This window comes from Pagrus pagrus (genome assembly GCF_965226575.1).
Source record: "Pagrus pagrus genome assembly, contig: HAP1_SCAFFOLD_206, whole genome shotgun sequence".
In the NCBI taxonomy this organism is placed as follows: Eukaryota; Metazoa; Chordata; class Actinopteri; order Spariformes; family Sparidae; genus Pagrus; species Pagrus pagrus.
In genome coordinates this window covers 52,367-71,284 of record NW_028175257.1, presented here as the reverse complement: position 1 = coordinate 71,284, position 18,918 = coordinate 52,367, and the positions used below count along the sequence as shown (strand labels likewise).

The 18,918-nt window shown below is 42.6% G+C and overlaps 1 protein-coding gene across 1 annotated transcript in view; it reads right to left on the bottom strand.

Annotated features, from left to right (window-relative positions):
• Positions 1-18,918, bottom strand: part of LOC311254059 (sodium/potassium-transporting ATPase subunit beta-1-interacting protein 2-like) — a gene marked incomplete at its 3' end in the record, with an annotated part of 62,852 nt that overhangs the window by 24,632 nt on the left and 19,302 nt on the right. The gene's annotated exons all lie outside the window — the stretch shown is intronic.

The following is an 18,918-nucleotide window of genomic DNA, read 5'->3' as shown; positions in this document are numbered from 1 at the left end:
TGATCAAATTCTGCTGCTCATCCCATTATAGACGACAGAGAGGGAGGGAAGAGGGGAGAGGAGGAGGGCGGGAGATGAGGTCAGACGGGGGTAGGGTGAGACGGAGAGTGAGAAGAAGGAGAGGAGGTACGGAAAAGGAACGGAGAGAAGAAAAACAGGCAGGAGGAAGGTGAGAAAATGTCCAACAAACACTTTATGAGTCAGACAGGGAGCATCACGACCAAGTAGCAACGAATCACATCGAGTTAAATATATATACCCTTTTCTCGCTCCTCAGCTTTCATTCTGAAAGCATCATTTTTTTTTCCTCCCTCTGTATTCATCGTAAACTTTATTCTGCTAATAAAACTCCGCGAGCAATCGTGGTTTACTGTTAACTTAATTAAGGCCGCCTGCCTGCGCCGTATCCCACTGTGTACAGCGAAAAGCAATCTCCTATCGATTCGGTTCACACAACGATCAATTCATCTCCATTGGAGGCTATTAGGGACCATTTGTGGCTACTTAGGGCTCAGAGAGAGAGGAGGGAGACGGCAGGGAAGATGGGGCGAGCAAAGTGAGAGGGGGGGAGATAAAAGGATGTTGGGGAAAGAAAAAAGGAAGGCAGAGCGAAGGAGTTGGAGCGAAGGAAGAGAGATGGAAGAAGGGCGGGGACGGAAAGAAACAACGATGATCGTAGGTGAAGATCTCTCCATTAAATATCCAATTTCCCCTCTGCGGCCCACTCATTGTCACAACCGTTCAGTCATATCTGTAATAGCTGTAATGTCTGTAGTCACTCAGCTATAGATAGACTGCGCCAAACTCCAACTGAGAGTCCCACTTAAATTAACATTACAGCGTGGCCATTAGACTGGTATACTTAAAGCTGTGCTCATAAACCTTTAAACAGAGCTTTCATGGGAATAGGAAGTGGAAATATACCTGTGACTCATACAGCAGATGTCTTACCTTTGCATGAGTTAACAGAACTTTGCACAGAGTTGTGTTAAGCGCTTCCAAAGCCCCGAGGTGCACCTTTCAAGTTTACTGATCTTTCTCGGCAGGTGAAGTGAAATTATCAAAACACTTCAGGAGAAACTGCCTAATATTTAGTTCTGTGCTCGCGTTTCATCATGTTGCTCTCACACGCTGAGGTGAGGGTGGAAAAACACACAGGAGGGTTCAAATAATTTAGTGCATTGTAATGTGATGTGGGGAATTGTTGCTATGGTGAGGGGAGGATTTGGGTAAATGTGTTCAGTTCGCGTCTAAATTCTCTCAAAACCAGAAATAACACACTGTGCCAACGGCTGAATGAGACATGCCCAAACAATCTTAAAGGTCCAAACTGTAAGAACTGTTTGAATCTTTTTCCCAGCTTGTTAAATACTGATGCTTTGAGATTGTAGATTGGGTCGGCTGCCATCCCAAAGTGTCAGTATCAGCTACTTGGGAACTCTTACAAATTGTACCTGCAATGGTATAATGTGTAACATTTTCACATTAAAATGTTGTATTTTGTTAAGTTGGGTACCTTCAACCTTATTTTTAATGTTTCCAACAATGTTCAAACCCCTTGTTTTACTCAAGGTATAACGTTTGCTTTTCATGGGTCGCCTGAAGCTGTAATTTCTGGTAAAACATCAGATGACACGTCATAGGGTAAGCAGGGAATTCGACGAATGTGACCAAATGGAAACTTTAAAATCCACCTCCAGTCAGAAATGACACTAGAAGGCTGTTTTCACATTTATTGCCTAAAGTGTAAAGTTTCTTTGTGCTCATTAAAAATTAAATTTTAAAGAGACGGGCCTACAACCATGATCTTAGACATCACAAATTATTGCAAAGTAATCCTGGTCCAGAATTCAATATACATTAGTGTGATGTGGAAACTTAAACCCTCCAGAGCACATTCACTGAGAATGGACTTTACAGTGAAAGTATTTGAAGTTTTGCAATGACACATGTCTGCATATTGTTTCTAATGAGGGAGACCAAGTACATATAATTTTATGGAGAAAGCATATCACAAACACATGATTAGTCAAAGTGCGGTGTTTTATATACATCTTGAAACATGTCTAGAGGGGTTCTTTAAAACATCACCTCATCCAGGAGATTTTCATTGGCAATGGTGGTTGTCTAACAATGAAGACGACAACACCCCCGATCCCACGCTACTGAATGACATCATCAAACTACGTCATTTGCTTCACTGTTTTGATTGAGCGCTCCTCAGTGTTTGTGTAACCAAACATCATTAGAAATTATTTTACACTAGATGGTCCCTGATGGTTTGCGTGTCCCCCGATCCACAGGTGTCATTTGGACTGGGGACATGTCCCCACCACTTTTTGAAATGACCAATTTTGTCGCCGTCACTTTTTAAAAACATTAAAAATGTGCTTAATAAGAAGCACCAAGAGATGTTCATTTACAAATGAGATTAAATGAATTCTGCGTCATGATGCGTCATCAAGCAATTTTCTTACTGCTGTAACCATCTTCTCTGACTTCATACGATCCCTTCATTACATTCCCACTTATGTCCCCACCACTTTTCAGCCCATGGCCCTAACCCAGCCTATTATTTGGACAGAACTGGAAATATTACCGGCTTTACGTTCAGTAGGCTGAATATATAAATATGTAATATAACAATACACATAATTTAAAAAATGTGCTAGAATATCTGTTTTTAATTAGCTGAAGGAAAAACCATCAGTCATACTTAGAGAACACTGCATGAGTTGCCAATATCTGATACTAAAAATATTGGCCCAACAAATGAGTCGAACTCCACACTTGTCACGACTCATACAGTAGATCCCTGTCCAAACTATACGCATTTGATTAGTTTGTTTTGCACTTTTGTTGGCCTGTCATAATGTCAGTTTTTATGTATCTGGCTGCCATGGCTGTCAACAGATGGAAAGAGAGGATGGAGGCAGTGTTAGCCAGTAAGCAACACCCTGTAAGTACCCTGATGTGTCATGTGGAACAACCGAGATGGATCGAGATGGCAGCGTGTTAATGAAAGCTCTGCTGTGGAGGAGCACTCGTAGGCTGTCATTATGGTCACTCATCTCTATACTGCAGCTCTAGACAGGCTACTTGGGACTGAGCAATGAGTTACTGCTGGCCCACAGGCAAAATCCAGTTCCTCGCCTAATTTGCAGTAATAAGCCCCAGCACCTGAACAAATCCTAACAGCAATTTAGGTCCCACGGACGTCCGAAATGTTTAAATTGAATGTCAGTGCGAAGACAGACAGGTAGACCTTACGTAAATCTTATTCCTGCTACCTAACCAGAAATGCCACAGAGGGAATTACCTTTTTTCTGTGTATGTGTCTGCTTCTCCTCTCCTTTGTCCTTCTGTCGTTTTTTATTCTCAGCTTAGAATGTCACTGACAAAGTGCTTCGGTGCTGCAACACTTTCAGGTTCTTGCTCACTTTGAAACAAGTATCAGAGCATCACGGTGCCCACATGTTGAGAAGTTGTTTCAGCCCTGCGGTGAAGATGAACATGTTTCAAGGTAGACAACATGATTTCACCTATTAGCTCAATGGGCTGTGCTGTGATCGCACCATTGACTTAAAAGAGGTTTCATTCTATACTGAAACTACCTACTGCACGCTGAAAATGTTTGCATTCCTCCTACTTTACGGTACTTTGGATGAATGCTATTAAATAAATGGTATTTCCTACATATTGCTGGTCGTACAGTATTATGGTGTGTTGAACACCATTGGGTTTTGACGGTCATCAAGATACCTGAATCTTATAACGAAGGTGCCAGAATACTGAAATAACATTTAAAAATAAGAGTCTCTATTTTTGTGACACTGACATTAATATCAATAACACTCCATCCTGCCAGCATCTTCCCTCTGTCCCTGTCTCCCCTCACAAACACCACAGATCCATTTCACATCTCCCTGTGAATTAACTAGAGTGATTAATATTCCTATGAAACATTTCTTTATGTAAACGTGGCATTTAAATGTCAGAAACACCGGCTAATCAGTTTGGTATTTCAACAGATCTTCCCTCTGTCTGTGAATGTCCACCCCTCTGTCTCCATCTATTTTCTGCTGTTGCTCTTTTGTTTTCTGTCAGCTGGATGCTGCTCTCTCCTCGCCTGGAAACAACAATGACAAAAAAGTCTGGCTTCAGATCGGTCTCGGTGTCACATGAATTTTCTTTCTTCTCCGTCTTTCTTTAAACGACCAAAAGCTGTTTTTAATTTTGATCGATATCGTGTACATTCAGAAGGGTAACCGTACTGAATGACAGGTGAGTGATTTGATTTTTTTTAGCTTTAATTCCGGGTTTGACTTGACTTTCAAATTCAGTGCTTGAAGGCTTTTTTATGCAGAAAAATTAACTGGAGCTTGTCAAACAAGATCTGAGTGTCACCTCAAACTGTGAAGCACAATTGATGGCATGTCCCCATCCCAACAAATACAGACAGAGGGAGGGTTATTTATAGCACCGGCAATTGAATGGTGCACACACAACAATACACCCACGTGCATTCAAGTCTACCCAAATCCAAATACACACATGCACAAAACAAAAGCCAGACAACATGGATACATAGAAGCACACAATCTGTTGTTCTGTGCAGACAAATGAATATCCACCGATCGGATACCATTCGACTGCCACTAACAAGAACGTGTGTGTGTGTCGGACTGTGTGTTGGCCCTGGGCTGATACCGAGCTGAATGTGTCATTATTAATAATTGCGGGTTGCAGCAGACGCTCTTTAGAGTGATTTACCATGATTACCGACTGATTATGATGAATACAGTACACATCACCCGAAGAAAAGCACCTGTCTCCCTTTCACCGTCTCTCTCTTCACTTTCTTCTTTCACTTTCTTCCACGTCTTTGTCCGTCTCGCCTGGTCACCCAGCGTCTGATGCTCTATCTCTGCCTTATTAATCAAACTATGTAGTAGCAAATTTCACATCTTTGATGGAAAGCTTGTCCATCTGTTATTCTCTCCGCCGCTGCCTTTGAAAGCACTGCTCTTCCTCTATCTGTCTGTCAGATTGCCTTTTTTTTCCCCCACCCGTCTGATCCGGCCCAGACCAAAAAAGAAATGCTGACATTATCAGAGGGAAGCAGAAGAGAGTGAAATGCTCGGATTTGTCTCGATATGTTTTATCTGCTCTGCTCCGCTTTGATCTAAACCGGACCGATTCTGACAAAAGCACATAAGAGAGGAAGAAGACAACAGAAGCTCAGTGGGATGAGACAACTCTGTAAAAAGACAGAGGAGTGGCCGGTCTTTAAATTTCAAATTACACTTTTGATGCATTATTCAGAACTTCATGATTATGGAGCCTGTTAAGGGTCAAACCTTGTTATGCCCAGTGGTTGTACAACCAAGAACTGTACAGCTGCAGTGATTTCAAATAGATGTCAGGAGTTTCAATTTGTGCAAACGTTTTTGTTCTTCTGCCTTTTCCCCTCCTGGCTCTTTAATGGCTTGGACTTCCTCTGCTTATTGGCTTTTCCCTCCTTCTTTATCTTGCAACCCTCCCAGTGGCTCTCTCCCTTTCTCTCTTCTCGCCTTTCTTCATCACAAAACCTCTCTTCTCTCCGTCTTGCTTTTTTGCTCGTCAATTTTCCCTCACCCTTCTCTTCTTCCTTTCCTTCTCTCTTTTTTTCTCAATCATTTCCTGCAATAAGCCTTTCTCTCTCTTTTTTCCCTACTTGCCTCTGCTTCCATTATCTCGTCGTCCTCCTCTCTCCTCCTTTCACCCCACGCCTCCGTCCCCCCCTCCCTCGCTTAATCGGTTTGCGTGTTGCTTTTCACCGCACGTGCGCGCGCACACACACACACACACACACACACACACACACACACACACACACACACACACACACACACACACAGTACCATCCCTCCTCAGTCAGTCAGTTTGTAAATGAATTATCAGCCCACCAGTGGTTTTTTCCGTTCGTACACTCTTATATCTTAATGGCCGATCTATGCAGGCGGTGCTTTTATGAGGATAAAATGTGTGTGTGCGTGTGTGTGCCGGTTAGAACGAGGGGGGTTCAACTGCTGCATGATAAATAGGATGTATTAGGAGGCACCTCTATCGTACCCAGGGGCTCTCGTTGTGTGTTCACGCCCGCATGTTAAATGTGTGTGGTTCACTGTACGAGCCCCGGATTTTGTCCGATTTGTGCATGAACGATGTGACGGAAGTGCATGTGGTGTGTGTTCGGTGTGTTTAGTGTTTTAAGTGTGTGTGTGTGTGAGGAGTAGCGGGATATGTAGAGTGGAAATGACACCAGACAAACCCACAGATGGACGCCCAGCGGGCTAAGAAACATTAAGGCTGCACAAACACATTAACACACAAACACACAGTAACGCACACACTCTCACACACACACACACACACACACACACACACACTGAATGGTAAGTAGATGTGTGCCGCTTCCTCTCCCTGAATAACCTCATGGGAGCTGAATGAAATCAACCACATCATCGGTGGTTGCGGTGTGTGCGTGTGTGTTTTTATAGACGTGTACAAGAGGAGGAATACAAGTGAGCGCGTGTTGCATCATCTTTGGTAAACTTAAACCTATAAATAATAAAAAAGTTGAAAGAGTGTGAGTCCCATGTTTGAGCTTATTGTATCTGAGAACTGACAGGGGCATAAAAACAGCCAGGTAGACCCTCTAAACATAAGCTGTTCCCCCCCCCCAAAAAAACTGTTTCAGCCCCTTCAGTAAGTCAGGAGACAATAGCATCAGTGTGGTTTATTGTGTGGGGATCGCGGGCCAAGACTGAATTAACTTTGTGTCTCGGGCTGAATGGGAGACATGAAAAGAACCTGTGGTTTCCCAGCTGACAATGAACTGCCGGCCAACTTTGTCACCTTATTTAAATGAGCTTCATTGTGCTTGCAGCGCTCATAGCATCAATGGGCGCCGGACGCTTTATTCCCCCTCCTGCTCACTGTTATGAGGCAGAAAATGTGGCCATATTTCCCTGATATTACTCCGGGTGCTATCGCTGAGGCCGCATTGCTGATCGCCCATTTATTGTCGATGGAGCACATCCAGCCGGCGCTTGCTCCCGGTGCATGTGGACACGATGGCTCGTCTGTGTGTTTACTGTACAAAAACGCCCACAAGCAGATTGCACTTAAGCCATTTATGATGCTGTGAATGTGGATGCCACTGCAGCGCTTCATCAGCAGGCTACCTGCTACCACAGGCTAAACAGACAGCGTGTTCTCAGCTGGGCTAGCTCGGTCTCTGCTTCCCGGCACACTTGACCTGGTTTCCAAACTGGGTTATTTCTGCAAATCCTTAATTTACCTGTGATTTGTTTTGTACAATGTTGCTGGCAAAGCTTCATAAAAATTTGACTCATTTGTCGGACAAAATAGCGCCGCAGGTGCAAGCTGAGTCATAACAAGAGGAAATCAGAGCACTGCTAAATAAAAAGGCACTAGAAAATAAATAGATATGTTATACTTTGGCTCCAACCAGGGAGTAGAGCTGCAATGGTTAGTTGATCGACAGAGAACTACTTGTCAATTATTTCGCAAATTGATGTATTGTTTCAGTTAGAGGTGTCAGTTTTGGTTGATTTTGATTTTGATAGTCTGACACCTATAAACCGACAACTACCTGGTTAATCATTAAGAAAAAACTCATTTCTGCACTTTGTTTTGTGGCTGGTCCAGCACTGGAGAAACAAGCACACTGGACTGAAACTCCAAATCAGGATTGATGAAGTTACAGAGCTGTCCAGAAGTCAGAGCTAACGTTAGCCTGTCTGCCCTGGCTAGCTCGACTTTTAGCTCATCCTTCTTCTAAAAGTGCTTTCCCCTGCATTTAACCACAGTAGCTCTCGATGGCATAATAAACTAGCACTCTGAATCCTTTGCTCTCTACTGCACTGATTGGCTTCGCCTTGGACCTGAGCATCACACTTTCTCCCCACGACTAGCAGCTACATGATCTTTGGCTGTGAGCCATCCTCAGACATGACAGCCAGGCCACACTGTGCTCCTATAAGCGCAATTCACTTTTTACCTTAGACTGCTCTAGCAAGCCGTTAGCAGTGTGTCCCTATGCATAGATTGACACGCGTACCCGGTCCAAAGATATTTTCGATAGTTAACCCTTAATAACCCTATTTTCAGTCATTTCTCAAGCGAAAATCTCAAACATCTACTGGTTCCAGCTCATTAACTTTAAGGTTTTGCAGCGGTTTCTTTTTTAATCATTCATGTTCGTACATGAAGAGTCTTTGGGTTTCGGACTGTTGGTTGGACCAAAGAAGCAACTTAAAGGAGCAAAAAGCGAAATCATTTCACCGCTAGGTTTGCTGTTGAGCACTGCCTGTAGACCAAAACAAAGTGTGCCATTAGCCACACCTCCCTCTGCCTCTGCTCGACAATGACAAATGACAATGACAATATTTCCTTCTTAGCAACGACTTTTTAGCAAACCCCCAGCTGGATTGGAGGTTCAGTGATCAAGTTGTTAGAGCTGGTAGAAGCACTGCATAGCTGTGAGTTGCTCCAGTTGCCGATCGCAGCTGACTGCTATCGGCTGATTGGGCTAGAGCCATGGCCGGATCCTGGCTAGTGCTAGCACCGGGAGCTAATGCTAACGTTCCTACTCTTCTCCGTGAGTGAGACCGATGTTTCAGCCTGGTGTGACAGCCCGTGAGCCCCCCAGGTTGTCCGCCAGGCAAAATTTTACAATGCTAATTGAAATGTTAGCTGCCTGTCGGGCTACTCACCAAACACAACCGTAACGCCTGACCCATTGCTGAGGACCGAGCTGGTAACAACTCCAGCTCCGGACATTAACCCATGCTACATACTCATGCAATATAGCGGCAAGTGTGTAAAGTTACTGTAACACAGACAGTAAAACAGACATTTGACTTTATGGTGTTACTTGCCTGTCAAGAAGAAGAAGAGCCAGCTCTGAGTCCGACTGTAGCCCCTTTAGCTCTCGTAGCTCCCTCCACCTCGGAAACGCCAGGCCAATGTTAATTCTGGTTTTATCCCTTTCTTTATCGGACAATTTCTTTGCCAATGACCGTTTTTTTTTTTTAGTCTGCTCCTGCTCGTCTTCATTGGAAGGTTTTGTTCCGCTGTCTACCATTGCAGTTCGAAAATGCTGCCGCTGCCGCTGTCACTACTCACTGGCTGTCGCGTTTGATAGGGAGGGAGGAGGAGAGGAGGGAGGAGGCGGAGTTTCACATGAACGCACATGAACGCACATGAACGCGCGGCCGGACTGGCTTGTAAACATGAGGCTGGAGATCAACACAGAGAGCGGGTGTGTGACGTCATCCTATACTCCAGATGAAATTACACCTCTCGTTCTCCATGTAGCGATTTTTTAATTCCTTCAGTCTTAAATAATGCATTTCCGCTTATTGCTCCTTTAAAGACGTCACTTTAAGCTCTTGGAAATTGTTATGAGCACTTGACAATAAATCGATCAATCATAAAAATAAATGTCACATGAACCGATAATGCAGTCCCACAAGCGATTTTCATTATTGATTAATCTGTCGGGTAACTGTTTGTATAACCAAATAGCTGTTTGTTTTCGAAGTTTCCAGAGCCCAAGGTGACTTTATATCACTTGTTCTGCCTCATCAATAGTCCAAAGCACAAATAAATCACATTTTTACATCGTTTACGAAAATATAAAACAAAGCAAAAAGCTAATTGTTACATCTGAGACAGTGAAAAGAGCCAATGTAAGACATCTATGCTTAATAAATGACTTGAATAAACACATCAGTATTGTAGTGACTACATGTTTCAGCTCTATTTTATAATAAAACCAGTGAATAAGTTCCTGTGTGTGATTGCAAGTGTGCATGACGCCAGAGTTTCAACCTACAACACTGTATGTGTGGGCCTCTAAATGCTCTTCTGTAATGTGATTTATCAACCACTTCAATTCATCAAGTCTGTGTGAGGGTGTGTGTATGTGTGTGTGTGTGTGTGTGTTTCAGCATCTGTGCCTGTGTCTATCTTCCCCTGAAGCCAACCAGCGACTCCAGCTGTCACACTACTTAAAGATATTACTCTTTAGTGTGCAGAAAACAAAAATCCTAGTCTCAGCATCGTCTGCCTGCACCGAACAAAAGATCTTACAAAGTCTTTTTTTTTCTTCTCTCTCCAGAGAAAGAAAGACTGAAAGGATGAGTGCGAGTCTGCATTTGTGTATTTGTGTCACTGTAGTTTGTTTTTCATTAGCCTAATGGCTTGACAAGGGAGTCAGCAGCACTTCAGTTTAGTGGCCATTTGGGGTAAGAACTGTGGGAATGCTGTGGTGGTAAACTTAACTGATTTAACATTTATGTAAATATCATTATTAGGAATGGAATTTATGTTTTTGGTTTAAATTCTTTCTTTTTTGAGGGTCGTCTCTGGCGCTAGTCTCTCACTGCCGCTGTACTGATGGCTGCGGTGGCTAACTGCTCAGTCTCCTCTATTTAGAATCATAATCAGACTGAATCACTAATGTGTAATACCACTCAGCAATAGAGCGAGTTTATTAAATGAAGTCTCATTAAGGCTAAATGGTACGAGTGTGGAACATGGATCTGAGACTTATACTAAGTTTGTAGGAAATAATGTTTGTTTGTTGGCTTATGTGCATTGCGATAGTTTCTTATGACTACTGTAGTTGTCAGCTGTAGGGACTGCATACATGCAGCGATAATTGTTGGATTTTGTCTGGTTAAACTGTAAAATATGGGTCAGAGACTGATGGTTCTTGTCAAATAAACTCTGCAGCACGACGCTGAAATGGTCCCCAAATCAGAAATGATCCATATTTAAAAGATAACTGCACAGCGGAGTAAACTGTAGCAAATTTAATTTGGTATCGATATTTAATTTTAAGGTGCAGTGAGGGGCTCTCGATTCTACTTGGAAAGGTTCAAAGATGTATTTTCTTTTCCTGAAAACCGGGGAAGTCAGTTCTGTGGAGCTGCTTGAGCTCGGCCACACTGCAGCTTTTAGAGGAATTAATAAGATAAAAGCAGATTGTAAAAGGTTTCTCTTTCCAGTATACTGTAGAATGCAAATACGTGCTAAATATATGCTCCCTGTGCAACGACATACCATTCTTTCATTGAGCCCCCAAACTTTTATTAGCACTACTTTCAACTTACAACTGATGGAATAACACAGAACTTTGACCTAAAATAGCCCATTTAGTACGGTCGCTTTGATCATGATGATATCCAAGTAACAGCAGCACATCCGCTTACACCAGAGATGTAGCCAGAACGAATTGGTAGATGAAAACCTGGTCAGACCGGCATTCAAAATGGCCAAATTTTGCGATGCTTTCAAATTATTGGATGGAATAGTGAATCAACTTGAAGGGCCACTTTTTTGTCTCATATGCTACTTTGGTTAACACCAATCCACAACTTTGCACCACTGACCAAAAGCCAGCTTTGAACTTTCAAACAACGTTATGTAGAAACTGGCATTTTGTGCGATTTGGCGCCCCCCAACGTTTCTGAGGGCAACACCACTGTCGTAAAAACAAATCCCAGCTCTGTCATAATTTGTGAGACTTAATGTAGGTGCTAACTACAAACAAAACTCATTACGTCAACGACTATGTCATGTCTTGAAAACATATATCTCAAAGGAAACATGTATGTAACGCTGTGATCTGAGGAAAAGTTTCATGAATCTGGCAAAATACAATGGACATGACCTCAATGTCCTCATGAGTAACTGGGCTTTTCCATTTACTTCCTGGACTTCGTCTGATTCTGCACGCCACTTGTCTTGAATAGTAAATCAAAGGAGTGGCTGTAAATACTCTTCCTCCCGACAGTAACAACAACAACGCTCCGTTAATTTAGTGATAAATAGGTTTTATTTTCTATAAATGCTTCACAATAAAAGTCCCCTGTTAATCTCTCTCATCTCTCTCTCATTTTCTTTCCGCTATTTCCCTATTGGGGTCACGGGGTGTTGCCGCTTTTATCCCCCCTTTCGGGGGGTTGCGGGGCTACTGGGGCCAAATCCAGCTCTCACCGGGCGAAGGCCAGGGTACACCCCTGGATGAGACGCCAGTTCATCCAGGGCCCTCTGATGGCAGAGGCTGCCTTGCAGCTTGCAAGGTGCCAACTGCACATCAGGAGCAGTTTAGGGGTTCAGCATCTTGCTCAAGGATGCTTCGGCACGTAGCTCAGTTCCGCCCAGGGGAGCCGGGGTTCGAACCAGCAACCTTCTGGCTGCTGGTTCGAACCCCTGCTCTACCCACTGAGCTACAGCCGCCCCTGTTAATGTGTTAGTTAAAATCTTTAATTCTGAAGCAGCAAAATGTGTAAATATACACAGAGATATTTTAAAGTATCTTTCTCTCAGGTTTTCTAGACATGAACTGAGTCTGCAACACACCCTTGTGCGAGTGGGAGAATGGGGGACGGCACAGGTCGGCCACGGTCGCAAGACATTACCGCAGCCTGCTTGGAGGCAGGTCAGGCAGGCTTTGGCCCTACTCTGAAGATGGCTCATCCCCGGCGCGGCGCTTCTCAACTCTACGCCTTTAAACTGGTGATGGAAACGCAAATCAGCGCGGCGCAGTTTGGCGTGGAACAGCCAAAAGCACCAGTGGAAAAACTCTTATTGTCTTGGTCTCAACCTGAATCAGAGGAAAAAACTTAATCGATGAGACATCAGAGATTTCCAACATCTCCCAAATTTCTCTACACCTGAATGCAGCATGACTGTGCAACATTCAGGTGTGCCTCTCGGTACAATGACACCTTTGTGTTGGCGCACACACACATACACACACACACACACACACACACCTCAGCATGATTCATTCTTCATTCTTTGAGGGTCACAATCTGCATTTTTAATAGAACATTGAAGAAAGAACAGGCTGGTAATCTAAAATAACTTTTTGGAGTGTTTGCAATAACACAACCCAGTAATTCTGCCATTCCCATTATTCAAGGAGACAGCTGTAATGGTGCACAAGAACAATGTGAAAGAATTTGGACCTTGAATTATTAAATATGCAAAACAGTTTGTCAGGCATTAAGTTCAAGTGTTTTTGGGTGTGAACAAATAAAACTGTCACAATTAAAAACAATGAATGTGTATGTGCTACAGAATCAATCTGTAGACACAATGAACCAGTAGATTAAGAGATAAATCACAAGATCGCACTACAAGACTTGCTGTCTTGTAATCTGGAGTCTTGCAGTTGTTGTGGTTTGCACACTACATGACTGATCAGCGACAGGGGGTCACTTTTTAACTATGGAAAAGCAGCTTGACAAAAATTAAAGATTCAAAAAACACAAGGTTTTGATACATTCTGATAGAGTGCACAGTTATCATGACATGGTTAAGTTATCATTAGATAAGCCCAGCATGGGACTGGTTAGGTAACCCTAACAGATGGTCATACATGCAGCTCAGAGCATAAACCCTGACTCTGTTAAAAGATGGTCTTTGATATAAAACGTCAGTTGCCTCCTTGGTCTTCCTCCAACTGGCCCCTGACTGTTTAAAAAAAGGAAATGTGTTGCTTTTAACTGCCCTTCAGGACGGTCACTTGTCGGAGCTTTCCAGAGCCATTACGACTGTGGTTTGGGTTAGAATGACTTCCTCATTATAGTTAGAGGAGCTTCTTCATCATTACAACAATAACCACTTGGTTACAGTTAGAAATGGACCACATGCTCTTGGTTCTGGTTGAAAGCTCAGGCTCTCTCTCACACACACACAAACCACTTGCATTTAACACATCGCTAAAGCTACCCAACCATGAGCACATTTCCCCCTCCGGCTCACCTGTTTATTCCCTTCTGCCACACCTTTACGTGCCCTTCACTCCTCTCCGTACATCTTTCCATGCTCCGCCCTCTTTTCCCTGTGACCTTTCTTTCTATCTCTCTGCTCGAACATTACTCCTTCCTCTCTATCTTATATCTCAAATCCACTTCTTCCCTACATCTTTCTGTCCTTATCCCTCCTCTCCTTCCCTTAACACCAGCTTGTCTCTCTGTTCCTATCTGCTGCAGCTTTATTTAACCATCTATCCATCCTCCACACCTTCTACTCCCTCCTCTGACCTTGTCTGCTCCGTGTTTATTTGTCTTATCCTTCCTGTGCATCCCTCAATCCCCGATTTACTCCTCCCTACATCTATCCCTTTCTGCTACATCCTCACTTGTCCTTCACCGCCTCGCTCCCTCCCTCCTTTATTCCCCACGTTATCACCACAGGCACTCGGGGCTCCACGGCAACACGCACAGTCACAAAATCCCACAGACTGCACCATCACCTTTACACACACACTCACACAAATACATGCAGACACTCGACATGCTAATCAACCCCACACATGCAAAATCGCACACAAAAACACCGCCGCTCCACTCCTCTTGCACATATGTCTGTCATACACACTTACTCCGCACACAGGCACATACACACACCCTCAGATGTAATCACCGTGAGTGCTGAGAGTGCAGTGCAGAGGTGTGAGACTTCTAAATGCTACTGCCTGCCATCAATCATAAAATCCTTTCTGGGGATTGGACAGCTGACAGTGTCGGCATTACGCACCGTCCTCTTTTATTTCAATCAATCATGTCCTCCGTGCTGCAAAAGGCCGAAAGATTGCCAAATGATATTGGCTCGCTTTCATCGCACTCAGTGACTGATTATGTCGGATTCAGAGGAGAGACTTGCTTTGTGTGGCAACGTTTTGCGCAGGTTACGTTTTAGTGAGTGAAATCTTTTACATTTGCTGTCCCTGATAGCCATGATATGGCAGGAATTTGGCTGTATAGTTTGTCCCAGTATGAGATTTCACACTGTTTAATGCAGCCGCTAATGTCCCGCAGGCAATTTCACCGATAGGCCGAATAAAACAGACGGCAAAGAAGACAAAGTGTGGACTTGCTTTGGCTTTGAAAAGTTGGATTATCTGCTGACTGTGCAGGGCAACACAAACAGCCTCTTCTATCACCCAAAAATGAAATATGCCCATGAGTATGAGGTTGAAGAAAAGTTTAAGAAAGCACCGACTCATTTGTCCTCGAGCAAAGGTGAAAAAGAAAAACACAATTCAGACATCACTTCCTGAGTCACTGACTAGTTGCTGTCCTTAAGATAAGGACTGCCGGGAGGAAGGAAGCAAGTTATTTATATATTTAATTTGAAATACACTCATTTTTTAAATTCTGCTCTTGAGGTGGATTCGAGGAGACACTGGACTCGGTTAACCTCTCAGCGATGGCAGTCTTAAGAACAGTCCTGCAAAAAAAATCTTGTTTTCATGAAGGTTATTTTGTTGAAACTGTTTTAGATGCAAGTAGCGTCTCTGCAGCCCTTATTATGAATGCTAATGTATGACAATTACCAATGTTAATTTCAGTTTGCAAAAAACTATTCTCGGTTCAATATCCAACTTGTCATGTAGCACAACATATTAAATGGTTATAACAAGTGACACTGACCCCACAAGAAAAAATTACCGCATTTGTTTCTTGTGAAAAACATCAAGTGACCTAAGTTAAAGTTTCCTTCTGAGCAACCTCTTGCATTGGTGTGAACAGACTTATTACTTATCCTGACTGTAAATTCCTTTCAATAGAAACTCAGGAGTATTATAGCATATTATATGTTTATGTTATGGCCGCCAGTTGAGACGACAAAATTGCTAAATCATTCAAAGTTGACCCAGGAGGTGAATTAATTAAAGTTGCAGACTGTGATTTAAGTTTTTAATAAAGCATTACGTTTCTGCTCGTTGTCAGCAGCACACATTACATGAATCAAAGCTCAGTGATTGGATATTTCTTATCAAAATGCAACCTCTGAATTCTTCCTTTACTCAATGTATAATGAAAATGTAGAGAGATTCAATAATGTTCCCCAGCTGGATTTTAACTAGGGATGATGTGGGTCATGGTCAGCCTCTCAACAGTACCAGTTCTTTTTCGGAAAAAAGCTTCTCAGCTTTTATAATGATGATTCACCGAGGAGAGTTTCTTGCCCATACGAGCCTTAGAAGCACTCCAACTGCCAGTCACCATGCAAAAAATGACACGCTTTCTCAGAACCTTGTTGGTGGCATGAAAAAACCCTCCACTTCACAACTCTAATATGACTTCCCTTTCAGTGGCAGAGTTGGAAAAAGCATGATGTCCTTGTATCAAAGCCAATAGTCTGAGGACAGGGAGAAAGCTAGGCATTGGTGGGTGATGAACTCTGGTGTCTTTTGACCATGAAAACAATATTTCCTTAACCAAAACCAAGTGACGCCACCCATTGGTTTTTGGACTATAGTTTTGAAGCCTTGAGTTTGACATCACAGGATATCCTGATTGCGTCTGACTCCTGGACACGCTGTGGTAACGACTAGGACCCTTGGTTGGGAGAGTCGTGAAAACGGAAGTCCAAAATGCTGATCGTCAGGTGATTCACTGAGACTTCAGATACTTTCAGGAAGTTTTTGGCAGGCAATTCGTTTGACAGAAAAGCGTTTTTTGGTTAGTAGCAGTCAATAAATCCATAAATGCTCTTCTGCTGAAACTCTGTGCTGCTAGTATTAGCGGCTAACTTCCGGGAACTATTGAGAGGCTTCACAAGAGGGGCTCTGGTAACGACTTGTCAATCACAAGGTAGCCACTCCCTAAATCATACCCTGCTTCATTGTCTGTTTTACTTTAAATGGAACCATAATTTAAAAAAATTAGCATCATGCTGCATTGAGGAAGACTTGAAACTAGAGATTGAGATCAAAAACTCTTTAGAAAGCTGTTTACTGAGGTAATAATTCAAGTAAGAAGTAGAGCCATTTTCTCATAAACTTCCATACAATCACACTTCTTTATCAAACCAGTGGAGTCGCCCCCTGCTGGCTATTAGAAAGAATGACTGTTTAAAGCTCCAAAAGCTCCATATGGTTGATCAGAAAATGCTCCCATCATCATTTAAATCACATTCTATTTAAATTATGAGGGAAAATGTTATTTTCTGTTCTGCCTGCAGTTATAGTAAAACATTAAAATATTAAATAATAACATACAATATAAAATATAAGGTGATAAAAACAAAAAGCCCACATCCAGTGGCACAAGACTATTTTACAATATGTGCAATACGTATTCATAGATTCTATTTTAAGTCGTATATTTACCTGAAGTTTTTATGCAGGTGGTCCTGTGGGAACCAAAGTCCTAACCCTGTTGCTAGTGCAGGCATGCCACTGAGGCCCAGCACTGGTTTATATACAAGTCTGTGTGTCGGCTCTCCAACTCACACACACTGAACCTCACTGCCACCACCATGTCTCCTACATTCAAAAACACACTGTGCTTCTATTTTTGTGAGACGTGCCTACAGTTGGGCTGATATGCTGATACGGAAACCAAGCTGAAAGCTGAGACTGTATCCGTATCTCACTTTAGCAGCCGTATTCAAAAATACAAGAGATTGGCGGATCTGATTACTGTCTGTGTGTGTTTGTGCGAGTATGACAGGGGGAGCAGGGGGAAAAAATAGAAAGCAGTAGTTGGTATATGTGTGTCTATGTGAGAGGGAGAGATAAGAGTGGAGCCAAACCAGAGGGCAGGTGTGTAAGGTAATAAGACTAAATCAATTCATACTGAGAGGGTGAGGCAGGAGAGGGAGAGAGTGGAGAGGAGAGGAGGGCATGAGAGAGGGATGAGTGGTGGAGGAAAAAATGATTACAGGTAGAGATGAAAGTGTAATGTTGAGCTTTCTGCTCTCACACATCAGCCAATATCTTCTCTAGTCCTTAAAGGGATTCAAAACTGAAACAAAACTCTTCTTCAATGGTGCCTTCAGGGACCAAGTGAGGAGAAGCGGATTCTCTGGATTCATATTGCAAGACATCAGAGCGAAGAACAGCAAGGCTGCATCTCAGTGTGTGTAAATGCCTCGCAGTGTATGGATATGAATTTGTGCATTGCATGGCAACGTGGTTCATTTGTGTGTGTGTGTGTGTGTGTGTGTGTGTGTGTGTGTGTGTGTGTGTTTGTGTGTAGGAGAACATAGATCCAAGTAATATATTTATAGATCAAAATAATGGCAGCTTTTGGAGATGCGACAGAAGACCTTGGCAGGCAGCAGTGAAAATGTGACCCATCTAAGATAAGGAAGCTGCTGTCAAAACACGCTTTTGTGCCGTTATGTTTTCATGCTACCAAAACGCAGAGGCTAACAAGCATCAGGGCTTTACAATGATGTGCTTTATCTTGCGTTTTGAAAAACATGAATGCACTTGTCAAAATGGAAGCCATCTACTCGCCTGATATTCATTTACAAACACATGAAGCACAAAGGAGCTAGAAGTAAGACTTAAGGGAGATTTATCCCTGAGTCATGTATGTTTGGTGGGTTAGCTTAACAGAGGACAAGATTTGTGCTAATTAAACAATTAGGTAACATAAAATGAATCAACAACAACCTTAATATCAAACACTCACTGCAGTTCCAGCATTTTAAACAGGATGATTTGTATCACTATCTATATATTTTGGGGTTTGGACAGTAAATTGAATATAACAGAATTTATTGAGACAGCCAGTGTTTGGTCATTTCGATAGCTGCTGATGGAAAAGATGCAGTTGTTTGTAAAAGTGTGTTGTAAAAAGCATTTCGATGCAAATCTTATTCCATAAATAGGATCAAAGCGAAAAAATTTCACAAAATCTCGATAATATTGCTGAAAACGTTTTACACTCGCCTAAGGTGTTTTTCCCCCATTTGTCAAGAGAAGAGTTTATGCAACAAATATGCACTAAAAATTCATTTGGTGAATAAATAAATACAGTTGTAGCGACTATTACATGACAGATGTTTTGTTGGTTAAAAAATCCTAAA